We start from the raw sequence: 14,901 nt of genomic DNA on the forward strand, positions 1-14,901 counted from the left end.
CACCCCCACTCCGCTCCTGCACCCCAACTCCTGTCCAGTCCTCCTACCCCCACTCCGCTCCTGCACCCCAACTCCCATCCAGACTCCGCACCCCCACTCCGCTCCTGCACCCCAACTCCTGTCCAGTCCTCCTACCCCCACTGCATTCCAACTCCCATCCCGACCCCGCACCCCCACTCCACTCCTGCACCCCACCTCCCATCCAGTCCTTCTACCCCCACTCCACTCCTGAACCTTTCCTCCTACCCAGACACCACACCCCACTCTGCTCCCGCACCCCACCTCCCATCCAGTCCTCCTACCCCCACTCCGCTCCTGCACCCCAACTCCCATCCAGACTCCGCACCCCCACTCCGCTCCTGCACCCCAACTCCTGTCCAGTCCTCCTATCCCCACTCCACTCCTGCACCTTTCCTCCTACCCAGACACCACACCCCACTCTGCTCCTGCACCCCACCTCCCATCCAGTCCTCCTACCCACACTCCACTCCTGTACCTTTCCTCCTACCCAGACACCACACCCCACTCCGCTCCTGCACCCCACCTCCCATCCAGTCCTCCTACCCCCACTCCACTCCTGTACCTTTCCTCCTACCCAGACACCACACCCCACTCTGCTCCCGCACCCCACCTCCCATCCAGTCCTCCTACCCCCACTCCACTCCTGAACCTTTCCTCCTACCCAGACACCACACCCCACTCTGCTCCCGCACCCCACCTCCCATCCAGTCCTCCTACCCCCACTCCACTCCTGTACCTTTCCTCCTACCCAGACACCACACCCCACTCTGCTCCTGCACCCCACCTCCCATCCAGTCCTCCTACCCCCACTCCACTCCTGTACCTTTCCTCCTACCCAGACACCACACCCCACTCTGCTCCCGCACCCCACCTCCCATCCAGTCCTCCTACCCCCACTCCGCTCCTGCACCCCAACTCCCATCCAGACTCCGCACCCCCACTCCGCTCCTGCACCCCAACTCCTGTCCAGTCCTCCTATCCCCACTCCACTCCTGCACCTTTCCTCCTACCCAGACACCACACCCCTACTCTGCTCCTGCACCCCAATTCCCATCCAGTCCTCCTACCCCCACTGCATTCCAACTCCCATCCCGACCCCGCACCCCCACTCCACTCCTGCACCCCACCTCCCATCCAGTCCTTCTACCCCCACTCCGCTCCTGCACCTTTCCTCCTACCCAGACACCACACCCCTACTCCGCTCCTGCACCCCAATTTCCATCCAGTCCTCCTCATAGACTCATAGACTCATAGACTTTAAGGTCAGAAGGGACCATTATGATCATCTAGTCTGACCCCCTGCACCGTGCAGGCCACAGAATCTCGCCCACCCCTCTTAGAATAATCCTCTCACCTATGTCTCAGATATTGAAGCCTTCCAATACTTTGAAGGCCCCAACATGCAGAGAGTCCTTCAGCTGTGATCTGTGCCCAATGCTACAGAGGAAGGCGAAAAACCTCCAGGGCCTCTGCCAATCTACCCTGGAGGAAAATTCCTTCCTGACCCCAAATATGGCGATCAGCTAAACCCTGAGCATGTGGGCAAGACTCACCAGCCAGACACCCAGAAAGTTCCCTATAGCAACTCCTATCATCCCTCCATTGACCTATTTCCAACTGGAAATGAATGGTCAATTAGTTACCAAGATCATGTTATTTCATCCAACCATCCCCTTATCATAGAATCAGTACTGGAAGAGACCTCAGAAGGTCGTCAAGTCCAGCCCTCCGCTCTAGGCAGGACCAATCCCATCTAAATCAACCCGGCCAGGGCTTTGTCAAGCCGAGACTTAAACACCTCTAGGGATGGAGACTCCACTACTTCCCTAGGTAACCCATTCCAATGCTTCACTACCCTCCTAGTAAAATAGTTTTTCCTAATATCCAATCTGGACCTCTCCCACCACAACTTGAGACCATTGCTCCTTGTTCTGCCATCTGTCACTACTGAGAACAGCCTCTCTCCATCCTCTTTGGAACCTCCCTTCAGGAAGTTGAAGGCTGCTATCAAGTCCCCCCTCACTCTTCGCTTCTGCAGACTAAACAGACCCAAGTCCCTCAGCCTCTCCTCGTAGGTCATATGCTCCAGACCCCTAATCATTTTGGTTGCCCTCCGCTGGACCCTCTCCAATGCGTCCGCATCCTTTTTGTAGTGGGGGGCCCAGAACTGGACACAGTACTCCAGATGTGGCCTCACCAAAGCCGAATAAAGGGGAATAATGACATCTCTGGATCTGCTGGCAATGCTCCTCTTAATGCATCCTAATATGCCATTAGCCTTCTTGGCTACAAGGGCACACTGTTGACTCATATCCAGCTTCTCATCCACTGTAACCCCCAGGTCCTTTTCTGCAGAACTACTACTTAACTGGTTGGTCCCCAGCCTGTAACTATGCTTGGGATTCTTCCGTCCCAAGTGCAGGACTCTGTACTTGTCTTTGTTGAATCTCATGAGATTTCTAGTGGCCCAATCTTCCAATTTGTCCAAGTCACTCTGGACCCTATCTCTGCCCTTAAGCGTATCTACCTCTCCCCCTAGCTTAGTGTCATCTGCAAACTTGCTGAGGGTGCAATCTATCCCCTCATCCAGGTCATTAATAAAGATATTGAACAAAACCGGTCCTAGAACCGAACCTTGGGGCACTCCACTAGAAACCGACCTCCATCCTGACATCGAACCGTTGATCACTACCCGCTGGGCCCGGCCTTCTAGCCATCTTTCTATCCATCTTACCGTCCATTTATCCAATCCGCATTCCCTTAACTTGCTGGCAAGAATATTGTGGGAGACCGTATCAAAAGCCTTGCTAAAGTCAAGGTATATAACATCCACTGACTTTCCCATGTCCACTGAGCCAGTTACCTCATCATAGAAGCTAATCAGATTGGTCAAGCACGACTTGCCCTTTGTGAATCCATGCTGACTATTCCTGATCACTTTCCTCTCATTCAAGTGTCTCAAAATGGACTCCTTTATGATCCCTTCCATGATTTTTCCAGGAACCGAGGTAAGACTGACCGGCCTATAGTTCCCTGGATCGTCCTTCTTCCCTTTTTTGAAGATGGGCACTACATTTGCCTTTTTCCAATCCTCCTACCCAGACACCACACCCCTACTCTGCTCCTGCACCCCAATTCCCATCCAGTCCTCCTACCCAGACGCCAAACCCCTACTCTGCTCCTGCACCCCAATTCCCATCCAGACCCCGCACCCCCACTCCTCTCCTGCACCCCACCTCCCATCCAGTCCTCCTACCCCCACTCCGCTCCTGCACCCCAACTCCTGTCCAGTCCTCCTACCCCCACTCCGCTCCTGCACCCCACCTCCCATCCAGCCTCCCACCCTCACCCCACTCTGGTAACTTTCCTCCTGCCCAGAACCCGGACTCCAAACTCATTTCCCAGCAACTCCCTTCCACACACTGAACTCCTCAGTTTTGGACCCATTTGAGAGTATAGGGTGGCCCACCCACAAAATCCACTAGCCTGGGCCCCCCACGGATCTCGCATACGAGGGGAATGTGGGCAGTGTCTTTCTGCATGTCGGTTGGGGTTTTTTTCTTTTTGCTTCTCACTTTGGTGCGGCCCCCATTTTTTCTGTGGGTCAGCAGCCCCCGACCTAAAAAAAGTCCCCACCCCTGCAGTGTAAGAATTGATGTCGGTTTAAACTAGGTTAGGAACCCCCCCACACATATAACATGTTAACAATGGAACCAGTAGCACCAGCCTGAGTGTGATGTGACCCATAGGTTGGACCAGGAAAGATTATGTGAAAAATCAGGGTTTTCTGCACCCCTGGCAATTAAATCACCATCCGCCCTGTGAGGACCCGGAGAATTTAACCCAGTACGTTTAGCACAGGCCGACAGCACTTGCGCTAACTGCGTGAGCAAGTAGTACACAGTGACGCTGTCGTGTGTCAGCCATGGGAGGGAAACACCCCGCACATCACCCCGCACCCATTATCACCCAGGGCTATTTTTCTTTCCAGTGTGGACCACCTGAGATGCTCAGCGTGTGGTCCCTTCTCTGCTTCTCTTTTAGGGGCTGGTTCCTGCTTCTAATTTCGAGCTTATTTGTTTAGCTCAAGTGGGAGCGATTCTTGTTTTCCTCACTGACGGAACTGGGCACAAATCTTGCTAGGCTTTGTTTGTCAGAGGCTGGGGATGGGAGACAGGACAGCGATCATGGGATGCCTCCCTGTTGTGTTCACTCCCTCTGGGCACCTGGCATTGGCCACTGTTGGCAGACAGGATATTGAGCTAGCTGGACCTTTGCTCTGACCCAGTCTGGCTGTTCTTAGAGGCTACGTATAGATTGGCATGATTTTCCGGAAATGTTTTTAACGGAAAATTTTTCCGTTAAAAGCATTTTCGGAACAGAGCATCTAGATTGGCAGGATGCTTTTCCGCAAAAGCACATTTTGCGGAGAAGCGTCCGTGCCAATCTAGACCCACTTTTCCGCAAAAAAGCCCCGATCGCCATTTTCGCGACTGGGGCTTTTTTGCAGAAAACAAATCTGAGCTGTCTACACTGGCCCTTTTGCGCAAAAGTTTTTCGCAAAAGGACTTTTGCCTGAACGGGAGCAGCATAGTATTTCTGCAAAAAGCCCTGATTTCTTACAGTAGGAAGTCAGTGCTTTTGTGGAAATTCAAGCGGCCAGTGTAGACAGCTGGCAAGTTTTTCTGGAAAAGCGGCTGATTTTCCAGAAAAACTGGCCAGTCTAGACACAGCCATGTGCTGTTTATTACTCCTGCTGCAAGGGAAGTGTGAAAAGTCAGCAGGTGACCATGAAAGCTGAACTAAAGTTGCATTCCCCCACCTGCATCCCCGTCCTTTTAAAAAAAATCATCACATTCAAAATGCTCAAGTGAACAGGTGTGTGGGTTACATTCACAGGTCAGGGTAAAGACACAGATCCATTCCTTTGCAGCTATTCTCTCTGCTGGCCTCTATGTACGTGTCTGGCAGCGGTCCTGGAATAATTTCTACAGTGGGTGTATGTAGGATTGCCAGATACTTTCACAAAAAAATACCGATCATGGCGGAGGAAAAATTGGTTGAGAAAAACAAACAAACCGGGGACCAAAGTTCTTGAGAAAAAAAAAAGCTGCACAAAAAAAGAGCCACGGCCCTTTTATAGCCCATGCTCCACCCGCCCCCACCAGACGCAGCAGAGGAAGAATGTCGCAAGCAGCCTTCCGTCCATGAAAAACTGACAACAACAGACATTTTATATGTCCAGTATTTTCTAGGTTTTTTTACCAGACAGAAGCCACAAATAACAGACTATTTGGGCCAATTCTGGACACCTGGAAACCCTAGGGCTACGTCTAGACTGGCATGATTTTCCGGAAATGCTTTTAACGGAAACGTTTTCCGTTAAAAGCATTTTCGGAACAGAGCGTCTAGATTGGCACGGATGCTTTTCTGCAAAAGCACTTTTTGTGGAAAAGCGTCCGTGGCCAATCTAGACGTGCTTTTCCGCAAAAAAGTCCGGATCGCCATTTTTGCAATCCGGGCTTTTTTGCGGAAAACAAATCTGAGCTGTCTACACTGGTCCTTTTGCGCAAAAGAACAGCATAGTATTTCCGCAAGAACACTGACAATCTTACATGAGATCGTCAGTGCTTTTGCAGAAATTCAAGCGGTCAGTGTAGACAGCTGGCAAGTTTTTCCAGAAAAGTGGCTGATTTTCCAGAAAAACTGGCCAGTCTAGACACAGCCTAGGTGTATGGGGATGGGGGGGGGGGGATGCTTAGAGCCATGTAGCCGAACTGTAAACCCTGGACGTCAGGGATTCCCCAAGATTTTTTCATTTCATGGACCACCTGAAAAATTGCTGCAGGCCTCAATTGACCCCTGACCGGTCTCTTGAAATGGCGTGCCGTTAGCAAAGCACACTGGAGAAGAGCCCGGTGTGGAACCCCCTTGATCATAACACTTTGGGGTTCTGCAATAAGAAGCCCCCAACTCATATTTTCATAGTGGAGGGGTCTCTCTCCCACCACACAGCTACCAAGCTGGGGCGGGGAAGGAGGCTGTCTCTGTCCGTCAGCTGCAGCCCGAAAGCTGGGGAAAGTCGAGTCTCTCTGGCCACCCCAGTCCTGCCCTTTCTAAATTCCCCTCACCCCCTCTTCTCACCCCATTGCCCCGCCACCTGCCTCCTGTTCCCAAGCCCGAGTGCCCCAAGGCCTGGCTATTCAAAGGGGCTCTCCTGCAGCAGCATTGGCATCCGGAGCCCTGTGACCTTTAAATCAACCTCCTGACACCACAGACTGTGCTGCGCCCCAGAAGCACCCGGCAGCAGGCCCGGCTCCTAGGTGTGTTGGAGGGGAGAGTGCACAGGGCACTAGCTCTGCCCTCCCATTGGTTGGGACCCTGCTGCCGGCTGCTTTTGGGCGCGTCCTGGTCTGTGGGGCCAGGAGAGGCAGGAAGCTGCCTTAGCCCCCCTGCTGCACCGCTGACAGGGAGCCTCTCAAGGGAAGCCCCTCCTGCCCCAGTCCTGACCCCCCCACAAGCTGGAACCCCCTCCCACACCCCAAAGCTCCCCTCCTCCGCCCCACCCCAGAGCCCCCACTCCAGTCAAATGACGCTGCATTGCGGCACCAACAGTTTTCTTCAACGGGGTGATGAGGAAAAAAGTTTGACAGGCGCAGGCATTCAGCAAGCTCCCGTGGCCAGCCTGAAAGGAGCTTGCAGGCCCTTGGTGGCCCAGGGACCACAGTTTGAGAACCGCGGCTGTAGAGAATGGAAAGCACGTTTCTCCCTTGCGCCCCTAGTTCCAACACCTATGTTGTTTGAAGCACCAGGGCTTACGGCTTCGGAGTGACTGCCCCATGACACCGAGTTCGGAGACGTGTCTGCTCAGGGTATAACAGCAGGTCCAACGGAGCCCCCTTGGCGTGTCTTCTGCGATCGCCAGTGGACCTCATCCTCCGAGCACAGGAGCATGTTATAGCCCCCTCAGGGAAGCCCGGCCTGTAACAGCCACGGCTTTTCGCCCCCGAGGTCCCCGGTGCTCCCCGGGAGCCAGCCCAGGAACAGCGTCAGCAAGGGAAGAGGTTTCCCCCGACTGTTGGGGTGGCAGCAGTACGAGGAGAGGGAGAGAAGAGAGACACCATGCCAGGGGATGCTTGGGAGGAGGTGATGGGATGGGGCTCGAAGCGGGCGCTGGGGCACACGGCCCTTCGGTGTGACTGGGGACCGGCGACAGGCGATTACTGACTGACGACTTTCACCACCACTTCGGAGGCTGGCTTGAGGGAGGTTATTCACCCCAGCATCTCTGAACAGCCCAGCTCAGCGATGGCGGCAGAATGGGGGGGCAGGGGGTGATCCTGGGGCTGCCAGGAAGTAGCCAGGGCCTTGAGGTAACTAGGAAGTATTGGGCGGGGGGGGGGGGGCAGACTTGCTAGGCCTGTGGGGAGAAGGGGGGGGACTCTGCACTCACAAAAGGGGTGGGGCCTCAAAAAGAAGGGGCGGGGCTGGGGCAGCCAGCCCTCAGCACCACCCAGAGCATGCCACAGCAGCAATTTCAAGGGCTCCTGCCGATGCCACTCCTGTGGTAGGGACGGCAGCCGGGAACCCCAGACCCTTTTGAGCCACTGCACCCCAGGGCAAGTGCCCTCTTTGCCCCCGCATCCTGGCAGGCCTGGGGGAATAGAGGAGGTGCACGACCACCCTGGCCTGCCCAAGAATTGGGCCCAGTGATCCAGGTGTCAGGGCAGGATGACGGACAGGATCCTGAGCACCTAATGGACAGGGTCCTGAGCCGACCCTCGCTGGGACGCCCCTGGCATGTGAGGTGAGATGGTAGGAGACCATAAGCAGGAGCCAGAGCCATGCAAGGACTCAGGGCACTTCCTCAGTGGAACGGCTCAAGCCCGCTCAGCGACCTTCGCCTCCGGCCCGATCCTAACGGGAGCCAAACCTGAGCAAACAGCTCCCGTTCCAGTTCTGTGGGCCTGGTGTGGGTCACTGTCCCGCACACTGGCATCTAGACCACCACAAGCTCCCTCTACAACATGGGCTGGGAGCCAGCTGGTTTTTAGCTCGGAGGGTAGCGGCTCCTACACTGAGGTCCCAGGTTCAAATCCACCTAGTAGCAGTTACACAAGCACCCTTAGTCCTCCTCATGTCCACGGCATCTGAGCCCTGCTAGACACCACCCTGAGTGCAGGGAGAGGGTGGCATCAGCAGTAAAAGCCGGGGTTAAAGTTACCAGGGCCTGTATCACAGTAGCCCTTTGAGACCTTGTTGCACGTGAGCAACTACACCCACTTCTATGTCCCCTCTCCCAGCACCCCTTTAAGAACCGGGTCCATTTCCAGCCACCTTCTCAGCCCAGAAGCCTTTCATTCGCCCTTCGCCAGCTGCGCTTGTCACAAACAGAGCTCAAAAGTCACAAAATTCCCCCCTTTCATCAATTCTCGCTCCACCCAGTCTCCTGGCATTCCAGAGCTCCCTGCTTGGCTTCCTGGCTTTGATAGCCCCAGCGCCTCCTCCTAGCCATCCCGTCTCCCTTCCACTTCCCGCTGCCTTTCTGTCTGGAGTGCCTGGTTCCTCTCAGGTAGGGCTCCTCTTGTAATTAGAGCTGGCTTTGCCCCAGGCTCTCCTGCCCAATTCCTGGCCCCTACACAGACAGGAGCCCGGGTGTGTTAGGTGCCAGACAGACACAGCTAGTCCCTGCCCTGAAGAATTCACAGCCTAGAGAGCCAAGGCAGACACAGGGCGTATTGGCATCTCCATTTCATAGCTGGGCACTGGATGTACAGGGAGGTTAAGTGATTTGCCCATGGGCACACAGGGAGCTCTGTGGCACAGCCACCACATTTAGATAAATAGAACGAGAAGCATCTTTTGTGGAGGGAAGGCAGTCTGCTGCATTTATTGTGAATGCAGAATTCATTTATTGTCCTTGGCTACTAAAATTATCCTCCATCCATACACATATTCAAACACACAGCCACAGTGGCTAATGCTAGTCCTCTGGTCAGGTGTTCCAGACATGAGGGGGGGGAGTCAGGTCGTGCCAATGGGGGTTCAGTTGCAATATGGAGTCCCTTTAGTAGTTTTAAATGAGTGGTTAGCTGCAATACATAGAAAAATGTTACAACAACCGATTCTTCAAAGGCAATTCATAAGGGGTGACTAACAAAAATTCATCCCAAAGTGGTTCACACGGTTTCATTGATAAAACGCCATTAATAAAAAAAAATGGGTCCACAATGCATGAGGTTATATTACGTTATATTGGTTGTGTGGCAGGTCTGGGCTAAGCCCAAGGGTCCCACACTTCCTGGCGGAGCTTTTTGTGTGCCTCAGAGGCTCGCGGTGTCCCTACCACTGCAGACAAGGCAAGGGTACCCCGCTCCAAGAGCCCTTCTCATCATCAGCCAGTCGGGTTCAGAGGTCAGTCCAAGAGTCCCTCTTTCCTTTCTGGCAGCTCACCAGCCAGGAGAAGGGTTGGGGGGAACTCAGTCCCACCCACGTGCTCTGGGTTCCAGCCCAGGGCCCTATGCGGTAGCCCTGAGTGAGGCTGTGGGACCTGGCCCTTGCCCCATTAGCCACCACTCCTTGGTTACCACCTCCCTGACATCTTGGAACAGGTTCCTTTAGCAAGCTGCTTGCAGGGCTGGCTTCTGTTCCGTTCCCTCCTGTCCCATCTCACCTCGGGTCCGTCCCTTTTCTCCGACCCCCTGCCTTGCCCGAGGGAAGGTTTTTATTGTGTGCCCATGGGCCTTAACTGGCGGCAGGTGTTCTAATTAGGCTTCACTCCAGGTTGATTCCAGATGGGCTTTGTGACAGCGTGTCGGGGAGCCCCCGCACCCCCCTCCACAGCCAGATGTGACTCGCAGCCGGCAGGGAGAACAGGAGGTTTATTGATTCACAGAGACGCAGCGTAGCTTAGGGTCAATGTTAGCACAGGAGCCAGGGTAGGCAGCATTATCCCTCTCGGTGGGAAAGGGCCTTCACCCCCTTCCTTGGTCTAAAACATCCACCCTCATCCAGGGCCGCATTATGACTTTCGTGGGCCCCAGGCACTTTTGCCTTCGTGGGTCTCTCCCTCCATAATAATATCAATCTTAAAAAATATTTAATATTATATATATATATATATATATATATATATATATATTAGCTTCTCTTTAAACTCTGTTATAGTCCTAGCCTTCACAGCCTCCTGTGGCAAGGAGTTCCACAGGTTGACTAAAACTTGGAGTGGGTCATTGGGAATCACACAGAACACAATACAGACAGGCATTATATATATATTTGTATATATATGTATATATAATATATAATACATTATATTATTTCATTATGTAATATTTAAATATAATATAATATTTAATTACATAATATATATATAATTTAATAGATTTTCATGGGCCCTAAAAGTTTCATTTTTTTCTGATGTGAGAAAAAAACTAAAACATTTTCTTCAACCCTAAAAGTTCATTTTTTGTCTTCTGATTTTAAAAGAAATTAAAACATTTTTGTGGGGCCCTAAAAGTAGCGTGGGCCCTAGGCACGGTGCCTATTGTGCCTAATGGACAAGTCAGCCCTGCCCTCATCCGAGCCCAGCCAAGACTAACCCACACTCCCAGCAACTGGTCACTGGGCCCCAGACAGCCCCGCCTATATCTCAATGGCTACGTCTACACTGGCCCCTTTTCCGGAAGGGGCATGTAAATTTCATGAGTCGTAGTAGGGAAATGCGCGGGGGATTTAAATATCCCCCGCGGCATTTAAATAAAAATGTCCGCCACTTTTTTCCGGCTTTTAAAAAAGCCGGAAAAGAGCGTCTACACTGGCCCCGATCCTCCGGAAAAAGTGCCCTTTTCCGGAGGATCTTATTCCTACTTCAAAGTAGGAATAAGATCCTCTGGAAAAGGGCACTTTTTCCGGAGGATCGGGGCCAGTGTAGACGCTCTTTTCCGGCTTTTTTAAAAGCCGGAAAAAAGCGGCGGACATTTTTATTTAAATGCCGCGGGGGATATTTAAATCCCCCGCGCATTTCCCTACTACGACTCATGAAATTTACATGCCCCTTCCGGAAAAGGGGCCAGTGTAGACGTAGCCTTTGGGTATGTCTACACTACCAACCTAGTTCGAACTAGGGTGGTAGTGTAGACATACCCTTTGTCTCTTTCTCTGGGAACAGAGCTGTTATCTTCTCAGGCTGGCCCTTAGGTATCTACAGCCAATACACATAAGAACATAAGAATGGCCGTACTGGGTCAGACCAAAGGTCCATCTAGCCCAGTAGCCTGTCTGCCGACAGTGGCCAGCACCAGGTGCCCCAGAGAGGGTGGACCGAAGACAATGATCAAGCAATTTGTCTCCTGCCATCCCTCTCCAGCCTCTGACAAACAGAGGCCAAGGACACCATTTTACCCCCTGGCTAATAGCCTTTTATGGGCCTAACCTCCATGAAATTATCTAGCTTCTCTTTAAACTCTGTTATAGTCCTAGCCTTCACAGCCTCCTCTGGCAAGGAGTTCCACAGGTTGACTAAAACTTGGAGTGGGTCATTGGGAATCACAAAGAACACAGCAGAGACAGGCAGAAACACAGGATTACAAAGTAGACAGCACCCCCACTACGCCACAGACTTCAGGTGCCTTTCTGACCAAATGGCTGAGCCACAGTCGCTGGCAGACTATTCAGAGCACATAAACCCACACACCCAACTCCCTGTGTACCTGCCCTTCACCCGGCTTCTGCAGCCCCCTGCTTTCAGGCTGCCACCGTAGATATAATCCATCGATTTCATTTTTCCGCCCTACCCAGCTAGGAATTAAACCCAATTCCCTGAAGTCGCAGCCTCGTGCCTGAACCCACACGTGCACACACACCCCAGAGGCTGGCTACACTTCCTCTCTGAGGCACCAGGCAGGAGCAATTCCTCCAAGAGGGGTAATATTCACGGCGATTGATTTCTTTGGTGCAACGAGGGTTCTGATGGGATTTCCGCTGGGGGCGGGGGCCTGGCACGCAGCCCTGGAATCCTTTGCCGTGCCGTCACGCGTGTACAGTACCGCTGCCTCCCAAAATACACGCCTTCCTTTTTCATGCTGTGGAATTTCTGGCCCGAAAGTGAAACCCAGCACCACTTGGGAGAGGTGTAACCCAATCAGCAGCTGCAGCACTGGAACAATACATGCCCGGGCTGACTGCAGAGGGAATGAAAGTCTGGCATGGTGATGGGGGTGGGGGGGGATTTCTGGGCTGCCTGTCTCCTCTCTGTGCTCTTGAAATGTCAGACACTCTATGACAGGTCCCCTGGGTGGAGCCAGGCATATTGGAGGGAACTATCAGCATGGAGAAAAGATGGCCCCATGCATCCAAATTACAATCTAGACCAAACTACTCCAAAGCCTATGGGGTATTCATAGAATCATAGAATACTAGGACTGGAAGGGACCTCGAGAGGTCACCGAGTCCAGTCCCCTGCCCTCATGGCAGGACCAAATACTGTCTAGACCATCCCTGATAGACATTTATCTACCCTACTCTTAACTATCTCCAGAGATGGAGATTCCACAACCTCCTTGGCCAATTTATTCCAGTGTCTGACCACCCTGACAGTTAGGAACTTTTTCCTAATTTCCAACCTAAACCTCCCTTGCTGCAGTTTAAGCCCATTGCTTCTTGTCCTCTCCTCAGAGGCCAAGATGAAAAAGTTTCCTCCCTCCTCCTTAGGACACCCTTTTAGATACCTGAAAACTGCTTTATTGATTCTTTATAAACTCCAGCCATGTGCCCACAGTTCATGGGCATCTACGGTGTCCCTCTAAGTCTTGGCTTTGAGCCCATTTCTATTTAGAAACCAGGCTGTAGTACATTCCTCTCATTCTTCTTCGGCAGGGGCATCTATCGGGAGCAGAGAAACCCATTCCCCTTTAGCATGCACACAAGCAAGCCCTTTCCCCCGCCCCTAATGAAATTTTTCTTGAACTGTGAAAACTTTGGCTAACTTTTCTTGCCTGTTGCGGGTTCCACCAGCACTTGCGGAGTCCAGCTGTGAAGGATCAAGCGGGATTTCCAGTCTCACTGTGCAGATTCCAGAAAGCTGGACAAAACTCAGATCTCCAGCTGAAGACTTCAGCTTCCCAATTGTTGTCTATTGCTAAAATTTGAAGGGAACTTTTTCAGGGTTCCCTTTAAGATTTTCCATCTGCGAGTGGAGTGAGTTTTGTCTTGTGCACCAATATTGAGGTGATGTGCACTTGTTTGGACGGGTGCCACTATTGCGCACACCAGTCACTAACAAATAAAACACACAAACACACACACGACAAAAAATAATAGCCCTGATTTCCCGTATCTTGTTCTACCCACTAAACCGTTCTCTCTCCATCTCTTCTTGAAACAATGTCCCTTAAGGAATGCACTTTTGAATGGTACAACGAAAGGCTATTCTTTCAATATGCTTTAAAGATTGCTTTCAGCTATCTTGAGTAATCAACAGGCTTGATATGCCTCTGATTTTAAAACTTTGCTGTTTGTTTTTAAGGAGATGTCGCGAGAATCACAGGTCCAATGATGCATACCCAAGGGGGGAAGGACAGAACCAGGTGGACAGTTTTAGCAAATAAAGGATATTTATTTAAGACAGTGATGAATTTATAGTATTTATTCTAAGATTTTTAATAGACCATGTTAATAATGAATTTACAGTATTTATTATATTTATTCTATGATTTCTAGTTAAACGTGTCAGAGATATAAGGATGGGAACGGCAAGGGGATTAGTCTCTAGTCTAAAAATATCCAGCTACACTAATTAAATAACAGTGCTAACTACAAACTCTATGTACTACCCAAAACAACTACAACACTAAGCTTATACAACAAGAAAAAAATCAAATCATACATACCAACTTACACAGCACACGGAACATTTCACAGATATCGGTTCGGTTGCGAAGGCCTTGGTTACGCCCGAGAGTCGGGGGAGGTAGCTGGTCGGTTGATCAGGCCGGCAGCGCTTTGAAGTATACGAGAAGGCACATGCACGGTGGTACGTGTGTAGCGAAGACCTCCAAGAACGAACTGTGCGATGGGTATTTATCCCCAAATTTGCACATCGCTTTCCCGCGCTTGCATATGACCATATATGGCCCAATGGTCACCAAGTGGGGGGGGTCTGTGTCCCAGGGGTTGGGCTGAAACTGTGCGACCAGGTAAGCCCCACAGTTCTCACGCCAAGGTGACGGGTGGGAGAGTCTGAGGCTATTTTCCCCTTTTCACACCTTTCCTTTTTCTAAAGGAAATGGTATGCAGGAAGGGTGCGGCCGGTTTCTCCCAATGAGTACTGCAGCCCACTATAGCAAGAGCGGCCTGGGCAAACTTTTTTACTGGGGGGGGCAGTTTCTTTTCTCTAACAGGAGACTGACAATTTTTGCAATCACCGGCAAAGCGGGTCTAAATCCGAACGAGGGATTTCTTTCATTTAACATCAGTAATAGTCGTGAAGGGAAGATCCCTGCCAGCGCCTGGCACAGCAGATCAGTGCCTGCCTCTCCCAGCCCACGGGCTGCCCCACAACCTGCCCTGCCCCTGAAGCTGGTGCCTTCCCAGCCCCAGCAGTGCAGCCTGCTCCCGCTACAGCTGGCAGAGCGCCTTCCCCGGATGTGGAGCTGGCCGGGGCCGCCGCCACGCGACGTGCTGCTCGCCCCAGCAGCCCAGGCCTGGAACAGCCACGTGGCTAGCCCCCCAAGCAGTCTGGCCCCCCAATCAGCCCCGCCCCACCATGCAGCCCAGCTGACCAGGCCACGGGGCTGCCACGGAGCAGGAACTGGGACTGTGGTGAGGCTGCCCCAGCAGAGAAAGCCTCCATGGCCTGGCTCCAGCTACGGCACCTGTGGC

The sequence above is a fragment of the Pelodiscus sinensis genome, chromosome 2, assembly GCF_049634645.1.
Source record: "Pelodiscus sinensis isolate JC-2024 chromosome 2, ASM4963464v1, whole genome shotgun sequence".
In the NCBI taxonomy this organism is placed as follows: Eukaryota; Metazoa; Chordata; order Testudines; family Trionychidae; genus Pelodiscus; species Pelodiscus sinensis.